At 36.0% G+C, this 21,023-nt stretch overlaps 1 protein-coding gene across 27 annotated transcripts in view; it reads right to left on the reverse strand.

Annotated features, from left to right (window-relative positions):
• Positions 1 to 21,023, reverse strand: part of Mef2 (myocyte enhancer factor 2) — a 790,604-nt gene that overhangs the window by 111,384 nt on the left and 658,197 nt on the right. The gene's annotated exons all lie outside the window — the stretch shown is intronic.

Consider the following 21,023-nt stretch of genomic DNA (forward strand, 5'->3'; position numbering starts at 1 on the left):
GATGTCGAGTTGCCTTTGTTACAACAAAAGAACAAAAGATGACAATAACAGCGTGTTTGTCAGAATCTCGTTACATATTTATATACATTCAACATCAGATGACAACGCTATTACGTCACCGTCTGCCTAATGATGAAAGTGTCAGCAGCCGTGATAATGGCAGTGGTGGTGGTGATGATGATGATGGTGATGATGATGATGATGATGAAATGAACATGAATGATTCGTTTTAATTAAAGATCACAGGTCTGCTGGAATAAAATGCGTATACAATGCGCTTTGTTGGCGATCAGCCTCAATCCTCATCCTGTCGAGGCTCATTGCCTAATCCTAATGTCTAAATCCATCTCCTGCCATTTAAATTCACTTACTATTGACGTACTCCTGAATTCATCTGAATTCACGCTTTCAATAAAATCAGTCGAATTCATCCTTCTCGAAAATTTATCAGTTCAAAATTCATCCTTCGGTTAAGCATCACTGAAATGCATTCTTCTCACAAATTCATCTTTCTACCAATTTCATACAAATTCAGAACAGCAGTCACTGAATCCACTAATTCAAAACTCAACACACAGCACCAGCGTTCCCATAAGTCATCTATCTAGCAACCTCATGCAAATTCAAAACAGCAGCCACTGAATTCACAGCAGCTTAATTAACCCATTGCAACTTTTCTCGTAATATCATCAAATACACTGCTCGTAACCATCTCGTTATTTCAATTATTTCTCAACTGCATCTAAAATATTCACTTCTCTCAAAGGCATTTATGAAATTCACTTCTCCCTTATATTTCATACTTTATTCCATCTATTTCTCCAAATAAATAATGTATAATTTACCTGCTTTCACTGCAATGGACTTTAAAAACATTGACAGTTTTCAATAAGCATATTATTATCCGCTAATTCCGTACTCTTCAAATTAGTTAAAACTATTTTTACTGTTCCAAAAGTAACGAAGGCCTACCATACAAGCTTTTTTTTTTTTTGTAACAGACTATTAATACACAACTGCCGTGGCTACTATAATTTTCATCGCCAATGAACTTTGAAAACCGCAACAGTTTAAAACAAGCATAAAATTCTCCGCTCCTTTCGCGCTTGCAAACTTTTAGAAACTATTTTTACTTTTCCAAAAGGAAGGAGGTCTAGTGTAAATGCCACTTCTGTAAGGAGCTATTAATACCCAACCTCCCGGCAGTTTTATTTAGCGAGTGATTTTGATATTCGCATCTCGCCGCCCCAGCTTATTTTTGTCACCAGGGAGATAAGACCGGGACTTCTTAAGCCGCCGGTAGGCTGAATGCTAAACAGAAAAGTAATTGTGCAATGACAGCTGTATACTACCTACACAGCCGGAAGGTGTATGTAGACACTTGGATACTACCAACAATCCCTGGAGGTTTATGTAAGTATCTGTAAACTACCTAAACAGTCAGGAAGTGTATGTTGACACTTGTATACTACTTACACAGTCAAGAAGTGTATGTAGACACCTGTATACTACCAACAAACCCTGGAGGTTTATGTAAACAGCTGTGGCCTATACTACCTACACAGCCAAGAGGTGTATGTAGACACTTGGATACTACCAACAAACCTTGGGGGCTTATGAATGCAACTGTATACTACCTACATAGCCAAGAGGTGTATGTAGACATTTGCATACTACCAACAGACCCTGGAGGTTTATGGAAGCAGCTGTATACTAGCTACACAACCGGGAGTTGTATACCCTGTACTCTATAACCACAGATCCGTGAGGCGTATATATAGGTAGCTGTATACTAACCACGCAACCGAAGGTTTATATAAACAGTTGTAAGGTATAAAAACAGCGAAGTAGGTTTAGCAAAAACAGCGAAGTAGGTTTAGTAAATATACCAATATTTACGTCCTTCCGGAATAGCCTGTTGGAATGGGGACTTGGAATATCATAGGCGTTTAATTCTACTTTATATAAGACGAAGATGCTTGTTTATACTTGTAGTTAGTCGGTCTGTCAGACAAAACCTGATCCTTGTTATCAGACCAACTTTGATCAAAGTATATAAAAATGAATAAAAAAAAAAAAACGAAAAATACTGGGAAATTGTTTAATCTATTACTAGACCAATTTCATATTATTATTATTATTATCTAATAACAACAACAACAACAACAACAACAATAATAATAATAATAATAATAATAATAATATTATTATTATTATTATTACAGAAAATGAACACCATTCATATGGAACAAGCCCAACAGGGGCCACTGACTTGAAATTCGAGCTTCCGAGGAATAACGTGGTATTCATTCGAAAGAAGTAACAGAAACTAAACGAAAAAAAATTCACCAACTGACACCTCTCATCAGAACTTCCGAATCGTTGAAGCTAAGTCTTATAAATTTATACTCGATTCCGCAACAGACTACTGTAAATATCAAGGCTGCGACTCGGTGAAAATCATAACATTATTTACTACGATCATGTCATAACGATTAGTAATAATAATGTCAGGGACACAGTCATGACTATAAGACCACTAGTAACTAGGGTATCACTAATTTCTATTTTAATCACTGATATTTTTAACAATTCTGTCCGCCATTATACAGTATAAAAATCAACATAGGAATACCAAGCTTATGCAAGGGCAACGCCTCCATATTATGATAACATTTCATAACGATACGAAAATCAAAGTTAAAATCAAACCCACGTAAATTGACTGACGAGTAATAATAATAATAACAATAATAATAATAATAATAATAATAATAATAATAATAATAATAATAACAACATCAACAATAATAATAATAATAATAATAATAATAATAATAATAATAAATATCAACCATTAATAAAATAATAATAATAATAATAATAATAATAATAATAATAATAATAATAAAATAGAACAACAACAACAACAATAATAATAATAATAATAATAATAATAATAATAATAATAATAATAATAATAATAATTTACTTCCACTCTCCAGTTTAAAGTGAGTGCTAAACCCCTCACAAAAAAATAAAATACAAAAACACTGACAGATACGAACACAACAATTCCCCAAACGATACGATACACAAAATCGATCACAAAAAGCGCAGCCTGAATTCACCGACTGGCAACTCCCGTAGATTCGACACCTATCGCATGTCTAGAATATTTCCATATTCCGCGCAAGCCGTGAGTCATCATTACCGGTGCCACCAACTGACCCTGCTTCGGAAAGGCCTTGACCTTGAGTCGTCGTACTCCCGTTTAGGACGGAAGCGAATCGCCGACGTGAGTCACCGAGTGTTGCCGTCTTTACTGGTCGGGAATTACGGGTCTCGGACTGGTATCAGAAGGCCCTAAATCGTAATAACAGAGCCGAGAGTAGTTTTTTTTTTTTTATTTCGGGTTAAGTGTTATAAAGCGGACAGGTGATATAATTAAATATCTATGGATGAATTACATAGACAAAATAATGTTAGTATTTTTTAGAAGCGAATTGGAAGATAAACAAAAATAATTAAATTTTCTAGGACAAAATAAAAATTAAAACAAAAAACTGCATTGCTATCCAGAACCAAATTAAATATCTATGGATGAATTACGTAGACAAAATAATATCAGTATTCTTTAGAAATGAATTGGAAGATAAACAAAAATAATTAAGTTTTATAGGACAAAATAAAAATTAAAACAAAAAGCAGCATTGCTATCTAGAACCAAATTCAATATCTATGGATGAATTACGTAGACAAAATATAATATTAGTATTCTTTAGAAGCGAACTGGAAGATAAACAAAAAATATCTGCATTTTCTTGGACAAAATCAAATAGAAAACAAAAACCACCATTACTATCTAGAACCAATTATACTCTACTCTTTAGAAGCAAACTGGAAGATAAACGAAAACCAGATTATAACAAAAATCTAAAGAAACAGTACTGTCTTGAACTAAATAAAAAGAAAAGCAACCGTACTACTTTCAACCAAATTAGGAGAATAACAATACAACAACAATAAACACCATAAACAAAAATTAAAAGCAAAACAAATAAGACAGAGCACTGAAATCCGAATTAGAAAAAAACAAAAATAGACAACACAGCTATCTCACACACACACAGTGGAGTACTGCTGACATTTGTTTAAATTCTGTGCGTGAATTAAAAAAAAAAAAATCAAGAGTACTCCTTTTAACAGGTAATCAAACGCGCCAGTTCCGAATTCCTTGCATAACAACATAACGATTTCTAAGAATTCCTCCGCATAACAGAACAACATACACACGGCGGCCACCACTTCCTCGTTGGAGGAACACTGATCAAAAGGGGACGAAAGGTAAGTGCGTCAAAATATTACGTTGTGATATCTGAGCCTCTCGGGAGGGAGGGGGAGGGCGGCGCCTGAAGTATGACACCTGTCATGCTGGTGTCAATGCTAATTGATTTATCGACTGGAATTTACCTGGCGCTACGTGACGATGGTTGCTCACGTGAGTGTGGCGAGAGAATGCACTGCAGAAGCTAAGATTTTTTTTTTTTTGGGGGTTCACATTCCTGGGTTGTTAGGGTATGCATGGTAAGTCTTCCGTTTACAGGGAATAAATGAACGAATGAATGAGTTAATTTGAATCTTGTTCTGTTACAAATCTTTGAAACTATAAAAGCGAGAAACGTTTGAATCAGAGACTTTAATTTAATTTGTTTACCGATGTCTAACGCCATATCCCATCTTCCTGAGGAAAGAGCACCGAGGAGATCATATATACATATATATATATATATATATATATATATATATATATATATATATATATATATATATATGTATGTATGTATAATATATATATATATATATATAATATATATAATATATATATATATATATATAAAATATATATATATATATATATATATATATATATATATATATATATATGTATATATATGAAATATATATACATACATATCTATATATGTAAATATATATCTGTATGGCGTGAGATAAAAAACCAATAAGGTTACAGACAGGTGCATGTGCGTGTGTGTGTGTGTGTGGGAGGGGGTCGAAGTGGACCTCAACAGGAATCGAGTCGAAAATCTCGGCGTACAAAGCTTAATGAGAAAAGGTCATTAGGCGGGGCTAATAATTGATCATCTCGAAAAATGAGAAAGGTCAAGCTAAACTTAGTTTGTTATGAAAAGGTCGCCAGCCTTGTGCTATAAATGACGCACAATAAAAAAAAGGCAACGAATTTGTGCTAAAAATAGCTCTAAAAGTGTACATGGTCGAGAAATTGTGTTTCTGATGGTTTGACCATAAAAAATAGACATGATCACTTACTCAACAAAAAAAATAAAAATAATGCTCTAATTCTAAAACGTTTTCCAACTGATACGACAGGAAAAACAAGCTTATTCAATATATTTTTTCTCGAGGCATATCCATTAATATCAATTTTCTCAAGATCTAAAAACTAACAGGAGGCATTACCAACTTTCACGGCCAGAATTTTAGAATTCGTCGTAACTTTTTAACACAGGCTATTAGTAACAATCGCAGCTGTAATTATATATAATCCGTAATTTTACCCGTACACACTATCAGTCAACACATACATACTACATCTCAATCTCTCTCTCTCTCTCTCTCTCTCTACGTCTTCATTGCCCTCAATCTCTCTCTTTCTCTCCCTCAACCTATCTCTCTCTCTTTCTCTCCTTCAATCTCTCTCTCTCTCTCTCCCCTCAAATCTCTCTCTCCCCCTCTCTCTTAATCTCTCTCTCTCTCCAATCTCTCTCCCCCTCTCTCTCTCTCTCTCTCTCTCTCCCCACTCTCTTAAATCTCTCTCTCTCTCTCTCTCTGTGTCTTCCTTTCCCTCAATCTCTCTCTCTCAATCTCTCTTTCTCTCTCTCTCTCTCTCTCTCTCTCTCTTTTATCTCTCTCTCCTCTCTCTCTCTCTCTCTCTCTCTCTCTCTCTCTCTCTCTCTCTCTCTCCCCCAATCTCTCTCCCCTCTCTCTCTCTCTCTCTCTCTCTCTCTCTGTGACCTCGCACCCAGAGGTCAAAAGAGACAACGGGGACTCTATTACAACAGAGCGCCCCCTGCCATGCATGAGGCGACGGTGCTACCGCTTGTTTAATATTGTTGTTTTTAATTACGGTATTACCGATGGTACATGAACTTCCCTTTTTATGAGCTGGAGGGGGTTAATTGAAACGCATCGCATTGCCCTGATAATGGAAACGCTGACAATGACTGTTCACTCTTAATGATTTTTTTCCTAGTTTTTTTTTTTTTTTTGGTTACACCTGTATTTGTTTTTCACTCTTTGCTAATGGGAATGGTTGATGTCATCCTCTCGATTTAGACTTGATTGTTAAGGTAGGTGGATGTTGTTTTTGTTATTGGTTGTCGCTGAAGGTTGTGTTGGTGGTGATGGTGAGGTCAAGCTGGGTATTTTGGGCATGTGGTTGTTGGGAAGATGCTGGGCATTGTTGTTACTGGTTGTTGTTGTTGTTGCTGAGGTTGTGGTAATGGTGAGGCCAAGCTGGGTATTTTGGACATGTGGTTGTTGGGAAGATGCTGGGCATTGTTGTTATTGGTGGTGGCTGCTGTTGTTGAAGGTTGTGGTGGTGGTAATGGTGAGGTCAAGCTGGGTATTTTGGGCATGTGGTTGTTGGGAAGCTGCTGGGCACTGCCGTTATTGGTTGTTGTTGAAGGTTGTGGTGGTGGTGATGGTGAGGTCAAGCTGGGTATTTTGGCATGAGGTTGTTGGGAAGATGCTGGGCATCTCAGTACTTATATTCATTGAAGGCTAAGGAGTGGTTACTCATAAGTGATTCCACTAGTGCATGATTTTTTTTACTGGCAACAAAATGGTTGCAATTTTGTTTACTGGGAAAAAATACGGCAGGATTTTAATTACAGGGTAGAATATGGTGTAATATTGTTTACACAGAAAAAGGCGGCATGATTTTATTTATAAGCCAACTGCTCACGACAACATTGCCTTCTGGAAAATAAATTTCACAATGAAACCTCAAAATAAAGACAATTATGAAACTAAAATTTACTTAAACAAGGGTCGAAGGGGCAGGGATCCTGGTACACCTATATACCCCAAAAGGAAAAAAAAAAAAGAAAATGAAAGGTAAAACTGAACCATCCACTGTCATCAACCAACAGCAAGCACTGCAATGCTTTCAAACGCTGCTTTCCGCGTGTGACATCTGGTTAAAGACCTGTGCTTGAATCGACCTTTCACGAAGCTTCAGTGAACCTATGTACCCATGACTACAGGAAGTAAGAAAAACCAGTAAAAAATGCGCCGAAGAAAATTATTTGTCCGGTGGTGGCCTCAGCCACGGCCCATAAAACTCTTAGCCGCGGCCCATGAAACTCAGCCACGGTAAACATGTAAAAAATCGAGTTTTCTGTCCGGTGGTGGCCTCAGCCACGGCCCCTAAAACTCTTAGCCGCGGCCCAAGAAACTCAATCACGGTCGTGGTGGCCCATGTTATTGGTACCTATAGCGCTGCCAGAAGTACGATTATGGCTAACTTTAACCTGAAATAAAATAAAAACTACTGAGGCCAGAGGGCTGCAATTTGGTAGGTTGATGATTGGAGGGCGGATGATCAACATAACTATTTGCAGCCCTCTAACCTCAGTAGTTTTAAAGATCTGAGGGCGGACAGAAAAAGTGCGGACAGACAGACAAAGCCGGCACAATAGGTTTCTTTTACAGAAAACTAAAAAATGGAAGGAAAAATTGAACCATCTACTTTCCTCACCCGACTGCAAAACTGCATTGTCTTAAAACGCTGCTTTCCGCGTATAACCGCTGGTTAAGGAACTGCGCTGCAATCGATGTTTTACACGAAGCTTCCGGGAATTGCATGTCAAACGAAAAAATACATCGATAAATACCTTCAATTCTGACAGACGCTTTTCCTCTACTTACAACTCATCAAAGAAGAGAGAAATTTATGGTTGGTTCTTACAAAGCAATACACACACACACACACACCAGGACCCAGCAACTCACGTATCGAGACTGACTTCCACAAAGCAATTCACGTATTCCACGTGACTCACAAAACCAAGTTATGTATCAGCAGTGGCTTTCCAAAGGGAATTAACGTGATGACTTAACTATCAGTATTGATGATTTTACAAAGCTCAGTTAAAAAAAAAAAGGAAAAAAATTCTAAGACTATTGAGTTTGGCTTGAGTGAGACTGCCACTAACAAAGCAACGCAAAATGATCCTATTAATCAAAATGCAATAAAGATTGAAACACAACGCTCCATTATTATTATTATTATTATTATTATTATTATTATTATGTGTTATTATTTTATTTTATTATTATTATTATTCAGAAGATGAAATCTATTCTTATGGAACAAGCCCACACCAGGGGCCACTGACTGAAATTCAAGCTCTGAAAGAATATTAAGGTGTTCATTAAGAAGTAAGAGGACGTAAGGGAAATACAGAAAGAAGAGATCCCACTCACTTGTTAAAAATAAAATTAACAAATTAACAAACATAAAAAAAAATGTATTGAAATGCAAGGAGAATGGTACTAGGGCAGCAATGCACTGCACCTTCGCTTGAACTTTCGAAGTTGCAACTGCACGACGTTCCAGTGAATTAAGTGAATTTTAACAATCAAACACATTACCATTAACAAACAGGTTGAGGATAAATATTAACAAAATACTCCTACGAGACAAAAAACAGTATAAAACTTAAACACGATAGTCCAGTGAATCGATAACACAGTAACCCGTAAACGGAATGCTCCAGTGACTCAGCTTAAATATAGCAATCAAGCGTAATGATCCTATAAATCAAGCAAGGTAAAACAATGCAATGCAGTGCTTTTATGCATTACCTGAAGCTATTAACTCCTCGATACACCTTTCCCAAGTGTGCAGTGACGTCATCACTAGTCAAAAGACTTCTTGATTCAGATTTGGCATAAAATCAATACTCAGAATTGTTATTTCTTATACATTTAGAAAATATTCCTAAAAGAATAATAACAGCCGAACGAAAATTCAATATACCTCTGGACTTGACATAAAATCAGCACTCAGAAATGCAGTGTGTTATCCATTACATGTAAATAATTTTCTTAAGAGAAAATAAAATTGAAGACAAAGGAAAATTCAGCGCTTGAGAACTAGTGCCGGTTTGCATACAACAAGGGGTTGATGAACTGTCTAGCTGAGCAAACTTGGGGCTTTTTCTTGGCAAACAAATTATACAACAAAGAACGGGTAACCCTTAACATATTATTATCATTATTATTATTATTATTATTATTATTTATTACATTAGTAGTAGTAGTAGTAGTAGTAGTAGTAGTAGTAGTAGTAGTAGAAATAACATAGTATAAAACAGAATAATAATAATAATAATAATAATAATAATAATAATAATAATAATAATAATAATATATTTCATGTCAATAACAAAAAAGATAATGATCAATATTATACCACATGCTATGAATAATAATAATAATAATAATAATAATAATAATAATAATAATAATAATAATAATAATACCAAATGCAAATGTCCAACTCAAAAGACGGACATCAAACGAAAAAGAATCCCTGAAGCCTAGAAAAAAAATATAAAAAATAAAGATAAGAAAAAGTCCAACAAAGCAAAGAGACACACACAAACAGAAAGACAGACAGACAGACGGACAGACAGACAGACAGACAGACATCTGCCAGCGGAATAAAAAAACATGGAAAGAACATCGTGACGTCAAAAGTGACAGGTCGAGAGACGAGTCTTAGAAAGACCGAAAAGGGGATTGGAAAAATCAAAAGACCAGGCCACCAAAAAGACCAAAAGAAGAAGGGGAGAGAGAGAGAGAGAGAGAGAGAGAGAGAGAGAGAGAGAGAGAGAGAGAGAGAGAGAGAACAGCACAAAAGACCCAACGGAGAGATTCCGGTGACGTGTGTGTGTGTTTCTAGCAAGACAACAACTTCGCCTCGATCAAACGCAGATGTCATCAGCTGCTATGACACGAGAGAGAGAGAGAGAGAGAGAGAGAGAGAGAGAGAGAGAGAGAGAGAGAGAATCTACATTGGCCCGTGCATTACATGCGAACGAAAGCTGATATCTGCGATATATTACCATGTGAATTATGCAAAAGAATAACTAATCGTCAGAGAGAGAGAGAGAGAGAGAGAGAGAGAGAGAGAGAGAGAGAGAGAGAGAGAGAGACTCTATAATGGCATATGCACGTAAGCCGATATTTGCGATACATTCCCATGTACATTATGCATAAGAATATGTAATTGTCTGTGAGTATAAGAGAGAGAGAGAGAGAGAGAGAGAGAGAGAGATAAAATAAATCTATGGCATGCGCGTTAGGCATAAGAATATGCGATTGTTCAGGACATGAAGCAAGTGTGTATAAAATATGATAAATATATATATATATATATATATATATATATATATATATATATATATATATATATATATATATATATATATATATATATATATATATATATATATCACACCTGAAATATAAACGTCACAATTACCTTCAATTTTTTTAGTCACCAGGGGGAAAAAATATGAACGCAATACTAGAAAAAGGAGAACGGGATCAATGTCTGTGTGTGGAAACGATTTATTTTTTTTTCACTTTATTACTGGAATAGGGGTAGGGGGTTTAGAGGGGTAGGGGAAATGCTATGAGTCCGAGAGGAATGATGAGGGGGATGGGGAAGGAAGAGGAGGAGGAGGGGGGGAACTAACCCCTCCCCCTCACCCCTTCTCCACCATCACCAATCCACCACCAGTAGGTGACGATCCTGTGCATGTTCCCCGAACATGAATCTCTCACGTCACAGAAGCTGTCGAGGTCAACTAAAGCCGTAACATACAGCGGTGCCACATACACGGGCGAATGTGGGCGATGGTCGACGAAATGTGGACGAACGTGGGCGAATGTGGACGTCTGTGGACGAAATGTGGACGAACGTGGGCGAATGTGGACGACTGTGGACGAAATGTGGACGAACGTGGGCGAATGTGGACGTCTGTGGACGAAATGTGGACGAACGTGGGCGAATGTGGACGAAATGTGGACGAACGTGGACAAATTGTTGACGAATGTGGACGAATTGTGGAAGAATGTGGGCGACTGTAGACGAATGTGGGTGGCTATAGAAGAATGTGGACGCACGTGGGGGACTGTGGACGAATGTGGGCGAATTGTCGACGAATGTGGAATAATGTGGGCGAATTGTCGACGAATGTGGAGTAATGTGAGCGAATGAGTGAGAAAGTGGTCGACTGTGGGAGAATTGTTGACGGATGTGGGCGAATTGTTGATGAATATGGGCGACTGTAGACGAATGCAGGAGAATGTGGGAGAATGTGGGCGACTGTGGATGAAATGTGGACGGAAGTTGGAGGAATGCAGGCAAACGTGGACGAAATTTGGACGAATGTAGGTAAATGTGGACGAAAGTTGGACGAATGTAGGCAAATGTGGACGAATGTGGTGTACTGCAATACCCACAGTGGGTCCTCCTTGTTTTTTTTTTCGATGGGCGTTAGGTATAAGTTCCGAAGCTTAACATTGTTTACAAACTCCTCGTGGAATTAATATAATAAAGTTCAGTGATGAATAAAGTGATAAAATAATAATTACTCTTTTGAAACTATACCATTTAAAATGTGTAGAATTATAACCCTTTGGAAACTTATTTTTTTCACTGATTGTCAAAGATCTTTAATTAAAACCTAACCTCTACACCCGTCAATATACATTTTGTTTTATTTGAATAATGTTAAAGATATCTCACATCAAGTCTTATATATATATATATATATATATATATATATATATATATATATATATATATATATATATATATATATATATATATATATACACATATATACATATGCTACTTTTATGAAGACATATTAGAAGAACTGACATTTCGTCCAACGCCAGTAAAGTAATGCAATATTTACTTTCTTAAAACACTATGTAGTCAATGGTAAACAAGTATTTGACAAAAAAAATTCCTATGAATATTTTAAGATCGCCCCCAAACCACAATTATGGCCCACAGCCGAATCTACGACATTGGAAAAGCGACAACGAAATAAAAAAAAAAATACAAACAATCTGAAAACAATTCCTCCATTTGGAAATCTACGAGGCAATACAATACCATTTAACCCACAAAACATGGCACGCCGCCCCCCACCACCCCAACACCACCTCCCCCATAACCATTTACTCGCGTAGATCACAAACCGAATCGATAAACATCGTTCAGTTGATGACGGTATTCATGTTTGATTATTAAACGAAATCATTAAATATCGTTCAATCTATACAATCGAGAGGGAGTGGAGGGTGGGGTGGGGAGGAGAGCTCACTCTAATTGCAATTCATTTAGGTCTTGCTCTGAATAACGAAACGTCGGTGGGAGGGGGGGAGGGAAGGGGGAGTGTTTCGACACGTGAACAAATAAATAAAACAAATAAAATCAGTGACCAAAGACAATAACACAAATCTTCATTCCATTAATAATAATATGAAGATGTGTGGGAATGTCACTCCAGGTACTTGCGAAGCTCTCGATATGCAAATAGGAAAGTGTGCGTTAATGCATATTTGTATGCGTGTATGTATTGAGTATTTGCATGTGCATACAAATTTTAAAGTTACACACATGTGTATATATATTATATATATATATATATATATATATATATATATATATATATATATATATATATATATATATATATATATATATATATATACACTGTATATAAATATCTATATCTATATATACATTTATATATATATATATATATATATATATACATATATTATTATATATATATAATGTGAAATATATAAGCAAAAGAAATCCTAATATAAAACTATAGAACAGGAAGTTATAGGCCGGGGAAAACAGAACCAGGAAGAAAGTTCCAAATATTGGCGGCCGGGGGAAATAAAGTCTCACTGGATCATGTAATCTAACGGTTCCTGATTTCCTGAAAAATGTGGGAAGATGTGGCCCGGTGGGTGTTACGAGGTTTTTGAGACAGAGAAGGACTCTCCATTAGAGGTCGAAATTTTATATATGTAAAAGGGGAAAATATGCTTCCATGAGAGAGAGAGAGAGAGAGAGAGAGAGAGAGAGAGAGAGAGAGAGAGAGAGAGAGAGAGGATGGTACGAGGAGGACATCGATCACAGAACTTCCTTTGATTCAGTCCTATCGAGGAGACAGAAAAAAATAGAAGATAACTCACTCCCAATCTGAGATCAGAAATCAAAACGGAGAATATATAAGGACTTCAAAGAGCAGTGGTTCTTAACCTTTTTATGACCACGCCCCCTCTGAAAGTTGGTCCTTCCTTCCACGCCCCCCTTGCATCTACGGGTAAAATTCCCTCCCAGATTTAAAGAAAATAAAAAAAGAGGAAGAGAAGGGGTATTTTATTCTTTTGGGAATGAATTAGTGACATACTTGCCACTGCTTCTTAGTGACTCTTGTTAAGAGAATAACGAATATAATTAGAGAATTTTAATTTTTCCCTAGGGCTCGCGCCCCCCTGGAAGTTGCTGACGCCCCCCTACGAGGGGATGAAGAACACAACTTACAGTACCATAAATAAAAACCATAAATAAAAAAAAGCATACAAAACTATAAAAACTTCTGAGTTTCAGATATTTAAACGATCATTTTAAATCAAGTCTGACGTAACCTGACACCTCAAAATACCGACAGATGTCAGTCTCTCAACTTAGATGTCAAAAGTATAAAAGACTTCAGCAGGTAGTAACTGTATCTTGGAGGCAATGAACTCATCTGAATTACAACAAGTAAAAAATTGCGCCGCAGTGTCTTCGGTGCAGTCGAGTTTTCTGTACAGCGTATAATGCTGTATGAGCCACGGCCCGGTGGTGGCATGTCCTATAGCGTTGCCAGATACACGATCATGGCTAAATTTAACCTTTAATAAAATAAAAACTAGTGAGGCTAGAGGGCTGCAATTTGGTATGTATGATGATTGGAGGGTGGATGATCAACGTACCAATTTGCAGACCTCTAGCCTCAGCAGTTTTTGAGATCTGAGGGCGGACGGAAAAAAGTGCGGACAGAATAAAGTGCGGACGGACAGACAAAGACGGCATAATAGTTTTCTTTTAGAGAAAACTAAAAAGTAAATCTACAGACAGGAAGTTTGGCCAACGGAGACTTGAGACAGACTAGACACTGTCAATTGCCCCAGAGATATCACAAGAGTAGCGACAAAGGATTTCACCCAAATCCAGCAAAAGTGGATTGGTAAATATCACTGAGACGTGAAAAGGAGGTCCCCAGTAGATCTTTCCTATAAAAAAAAACGTACGAATGATCAGCAAAGCTAGAGCTTAATTGACTGACCTGTGAAAAAAAAAAAGAAAAAGTAAAATAAAAAAAGGCAGGCCTTCTTAGTATCGTATGAGTCCACCATCTCTCTCCAATAGATTTAATAACATTCTATTACAACAATTAAGAGGAATTTTAACAGGACAAAAAGCTTGGTATACACTCAGATGTTTAGGGAAACAGGAAAACTAAGAATAGGCAAAATTATTAAGTGTACTTTAGACGAAAAGAATACTCTAGCAAAAGACATTGCTAACCAACTCTAGAAGTGGTCTTATAACTCAGTAGGTATATTTAAGACACACACACACATATATAGTATATATATATATATATATATATATATATATATATATATATATATATATATATATATATATATATATATATAACCTCTACACACACGAGCAAATTCACAGCCGCCTAATAGCCGCTAACGTTATCACCGTTTATTACGAAAGACTAAAATACCCAGTCTAATATTGTAATGCGCTCCTAAATAGAGGTCTCTCAGCCCTATTAGGCAAATCAGTCAGAGGCGCAAAAGGACACAACGGTGAATTCACCTGTCATTTACCTGTTTACCAATTAACAGAGACTCTACCTTCCTAATGGCGACCAATCTAGGATTAACCTACCTGCCGAAGTGACTGACGGCCTCACCTGTGAGACATATAGGTACCCTTTTGATATCTCTCTCTCTCTCTCTCTCTCTCTCTCTCTCCACAAAGTTCTCTCGCTCTCATTTCACTTCATCAAGCTATACACTCAGAATTCTATCACTCTCTCCCTCTTTAGCCATCCCTAAAATCTCTAATCTCTCTCTCTCTCTCTCTCTCTCTCTTCCCTGCAGGGGGGAACCTGAAGCGGGACGTCGAAAACACTGCTACTAATCTGTGGTCAAAGGGGACAAACCATTTACCAGGCTCGCTCGCTCGCTCGCTCTCTCTCTCTCTCTCTCTCTCTCTCTCTCTCTCTCTCTCCTGTATATAGTACATAATTTCCTTTACAATATTACGAGCACAGTTAAATAAATAAGACATGACCTTGAATAAAAATACTGAAAATAGATACTTAATATATATTTATGGCGTAGCCATAAATCAATCACTTATAACTATTACTTTACCTAACGATTATTTATTTAGTGTACTTTTTAACCTGCGCATATAATGGCTGCAACTATCAACTTATCAGAGTAATTTCCCTAACTCCATTAGATACAACAGCACATATGAGGTCAGGACAGGTTGCTAAGTATAAAGGGGGTGGGTAATTTGACCAGAGCAGGCTACGATGACCTGAAATTTTACCAAAAGGGTCACTTGACCAGAGCAGGCTACGATGACCTGAGATTTTACCAAAAGGGTCATTTGACCAGAGCAGGCTACGATGACCTGAAATTTTACCAAAAGGGTCACTTGACCAGAGCAGGCTACGATGACCTGAGATTTGACCAAAAGGGTCATTTGACCAGAGCAGGCTACGATGACCTGAGATTTGACCAAAAGGGTCATTTGACCAGAGCAGGCTACGATGACCTGAGATTTGACCAAAAGGGTCAGCTGACCAGAGCAGGCTACGATGACCTGAGATTTGACCAAAAGGGTCAGCTGACCAGAGCAGGCTACGATGACCTGAGATTTGACCAAAAGGGTCAACTGACCAGAGCAGGCTACGATGACCTGAGATTTGACCAAAAGGGTCAGCTGATCAGAGCAGGCTTCGATGACCTGAGGTTTAACCAAAGTTGCGCCCCTGGTAGTTGAATACTGAACTGTTGCATATCTCCTTATACATAAAAGAACGTGAAATCGATAACTGACATATCGTAATACGCTCTAAGCCTTTCACTATAAGGTCATCACCAAGTTGTCAGAACTTGTGAGGCTCGCGTGAAATAATAATTAATATAAAGAAAGGTGATGTTTACTGGAAATGTTTTTCTTTACGTTTCTGAAAATTCTGATCTCATCACTTCGTCGTGGTTCATTCCACTTTGTACAGATTTAACTGTTTGAGGAAATGAGAATATTCACTGTATGATGTACAATGAAATCAATAACGAAGTGAGAATGACGAAACGAGAATCGAAATAAACGAAAATGTATGACGAGGACTTGAACAGTAAGTCATAAAAAGTGACCGATAGATAAGTGTGTGTATATGTATATATATATATATATATATATATATATATATATATATATATATATATATATATATATATATATATATATATATATATATATATATATATATAACGTAAGACATACAAGGAAAATGGATAACTTATAATATTCACTGGAGTCAGAATACACATAAAACCAAATTATCAGACAAGAAAATAGGAGAGAGACATACAAGGAAAAATGTCAAAACAAAAGCAGCATAAAAGCCGATGAGAGAGAGAGAGAGAGAGAGAGAGACAGAAAAATGAAAATATTAAATATAAAAAAATTCCCTACCAACTGCAATACGTGACTGTAAAAGAAACTGTACAACGGAAAGGGCAGAGATGAAACCAACAAGACTTGAATTTGTGAAATACACAAACATCAGACACAACAGTTATGTGAGATGACATAAACGGCGAAAGGAGTAAGGAGAAATACCTGGGGAAGCCCGCTAAGCGAACGGCATGCGCTCATAACCGACGCAATGTCAGAGACGAAAACAACAGCGCCTAAAACAACATCAACAACAACAACAACTACAATACAACAGCAACAAAGCTTCCAGAGAGAATTATGTCATCGTCCGTCAAATGCCATAATATTTAAGCACTAGGAAGGAGAAATTCAGATGCTGATATTCAAATATATTAGCTGTTTAAGAAACTGAGAGAGAGAGAGAGAGAGAGAGAGAGAGAGAGAGAGAGAGAGAGAGAGAGAGAGAGAGAGAGAGAGAGAGAGAGAGAGTGTAGAAGCTGCAACACATCACTAATCTTTATTACTGCCAAAACTTACAAAGGTTTTCACAGATATGTCTAGTTAAAATTCTCTTTAAAACTTTCACATTCATAGATTAGGTACCATTTTACAATTTTAATCTTCTGTCCTGGTTTCTTTTTAATTTGTATATTAGTGTGTACGTATTACAAATAACAGTGTGTACGTATTAAAAAAAAATGAGGAAGCCTGATGATGGGCTTTGTTGTAGCCTAGAAACAATGCGCTTCAATAAAATGCTTACTCATGAGCTGATCTAGCTATTTCTTATTCTTCTCTCTCTCTCTCTCTCTCTCTCTATATATATATATACACACACACACACACACACATATATATATATATGCATACATATATATATATAAACATATATACATATATGTATATATACATACATACATATATATATATATATATGTATGTATGTATGTATGTATATATACATATATGTATATACACATATACACACAGTATAAACATGAGTGACTACGAACACTGTCAGAAATTTAATATGACTTACATATATTTTTTATCCCAGGATAAATGCAGAACGATCACTTTATAATTAAGCTGCTAAATAAACAGCCCTTCTTACCACAAATACATAAAAGACGTTAACCAAGCGATTTTATGACTTGCTACATAAATGTTAAGACGTGTGTGTACCTCCTCCGCCCCCTGCCCCTACGCCTCCCCGCCTTAACGGGGTCTCGGCTACTCCAAATCCCGGCACTACGTGGCTAAAACATGGCCCTCCCCAACGGAGAGCGGGACCCACAAGCGCCGATTTTTTCGGGGGATTCGTGGGCCTGCTGTTGCATACCTTACAGTGTAAAGGTTACAGTGATTGGACAAAATAAATTTATAGAACAATAAAACACATCCAGGTAAATCTTGCGTTATGTTGCACAGGTTACAAAGTAAAGGTTATAGTGATTAGACAAAGTTGTAAGAACAATGAGAAACATATCTAGGCGATTCTCGGGTATGTTGCACGGATTGCAATGTGAAAGTTATAGAGATTAAACATATCCAGGCAAATCTCGGGTATGTTGCACAGACTGCAATGTAAAAGTTATAGAGATTAAACTTATCCAGGCAAATCTCGGGTATATTGTATAGATTGCAATGTAAAAGTTACAGAGATTATACAAAATAAAATTGCAAAGCAATAAATCAAACTTATCGAGGTACACACTCAGGTAAATCAGGGAACAAACCGACCACATTACACAGTAACAATGACATTGTCACGAACAAAGAAACGAGGAAAACAAGACCTAAAATAATGAACAAACGGCAAACAATGACGCAAGATTACATCACATTCGTAGTAAAACAGTTTAAAAATCAAGCGAATATAAAAAGGGGCTGAACAAGAAATATTCGCGAAAAGCGGCGATAAACAATCAGGTATAGAGATCTCTATATAATTACGTGTCGTATTTACGGAATCATTTGTCAGCATAAACATTAACAATATACAATTGAACAAGGCTAAATGAACAACATAAAGGCAGCGAATTCATCAAATTTATCAAATATTCGTGAACAATAGATTCCAACTTAACTGCGTCTTTACCAGAACTGTTAGATTCTTTCTGGTTACTATGGTTGGGGATCATTCCCATTTTGCGACATGAAGCTTCAAGAAGAATACTCTCGACAATGGATGAATTTATTTATATATATATATATTCTGTATTTTGCAATACTATTTACCTGAGTTCTTCACTACAAATAATAATCAAACGGAAATTTTATTTCATCTCGATGCTCTATAATAATAATAATAATAATAATAATAATAATAATAATAATAATAATAATAATAATAATAATAATAATAATCATATTTTTACTACCATCACAATGAGATGATATTTCATACGACAGCAGTAATAATAATAATAATAATAATAATAATAATAATAATAATAATAATAATAATAATAATAATAATAATAATAATAACATTCTGACTACCATCACAATGAGATGATATTTGTTACAACAGCAGCAGTAATAATAATAATAATAATAATAATAATAATAATAATAATAATAATAATAATAATAATAATAATAATAATAGAGAACACGGATGTTTATGTCAGCCTTAAGAGAATTAAAATAATAGCTACAACGGCAGTTATGAGATCATAAGAACACCATGTGAACATTTAATGAAATTATAACAATAACATTAGCGACGATTTATCAAGGGAATAGATTAACAATATGTTTATGAACTGATCGAATGAGAGACCTTACAGAGAGAGAGAGAGAGAGAGAGAGAAATAAAATCAGTCCAATGAAAAGTTTGTAAACTGACAACCTTTTTTCACCGAACTCAAAATGTTAAATAAATTAAATAAAATTGAAATATACATTCGCACGCAAGAGAATTGAAAACAGTATAAATATAAATTATAAATACAAACGAATTAAAAAAATAGAATATAAATATATACGAACAAATAAAAAAATACAAAAGCAAAATAAAAATAAATATGTGGTAAGCAGGCAGACACACTGACAGTTTTAAAGACACACACATACTTATATATATATATATATATATATATATATATATATATATATATATATATATATATATATATATATATATATATATATATATATATTATATATACATACATATATATATATATATATATAATATATATTTATCAGAAATATACACATACTTATACGAACAAATAAAAAATTACCAATCAAAAGCAAAGTAAGAAAACAAGTACAACGCAGACACACTTACACACACACACACACTTACACACACACAAGGAGACGGCATATCGGTCAACCTATAAGGCTGGAGCAATAAATTATAGAGAAAGGTGGATAGCCTCCGACTGGCCAACCAATACCCTTTATAAAGCCTGCCGGACCTCGAGAGTGGACCGCAGAGATGTAGCATCTTGTGACACTTATGCATTATTGACACCTTTTATTTCATTTCTCCTCGCCCAGGGGAGGGGAGACCTTGAGAGAGAGAGAGAGAGAGAGAGAGAGAGAGAGAGAGAGAGAGAGAGAGAGAGAGAGAGATAAGGAGTTTTCGCTGTAACGGAGGCAGGCATCTAGTAAGTTTGTGTGTAATGTGTTTGAATATACAGAAAGATTGATAGATAAATAAATAGATTAATAAATAAATAAACAAATAAATAGGTAGATAGATAACCTGATAGATGTTTATTGACCACAACAATACCCAGTTATCATACATCGTGCACAGATGTATCACTGAACAGATACATACGCAGAGTAAAACTATGTATACTGTAAAAACGCACATATACTTATCACATGTATACGTATGAATTATGGAACAGACATACACACAGGAACTGTGTATATGGATACATACAGTCATTGAGAATTTCGCACGGGACGAAGAAGTTACAAAATAATGACGAAAATACACTAATAAATAAGACAAAATACAAAAGTTCGGTGAAACACGTCAGCGACAGTGTCAGATGCCTGCGCATTGAACCAATCGTCTCTAGAAAGAAGAAGACTCTGTATATAGGTGAGGTTCCGCTCTCTCTCTCTCTCTCTCTCTCTCTCTCTCTCT

Source organism: Macrobrachium rosenbergii, chromosome 7, assembly GCF_040412425.1.
Source record: "Macrobrachium rosenbergii isolate ZJJX-2024 chromosome 7, ASM4041242v1, whole genome shotgun sequence".
In the NCBI taxonomy this organism is placed as follows: Eukaryota; Metazoa; Arthropoda; class Malacostraca; order Decapoda; family Palaemonidae; genus Macrobrachium; species Macrobrachium rosenbergii.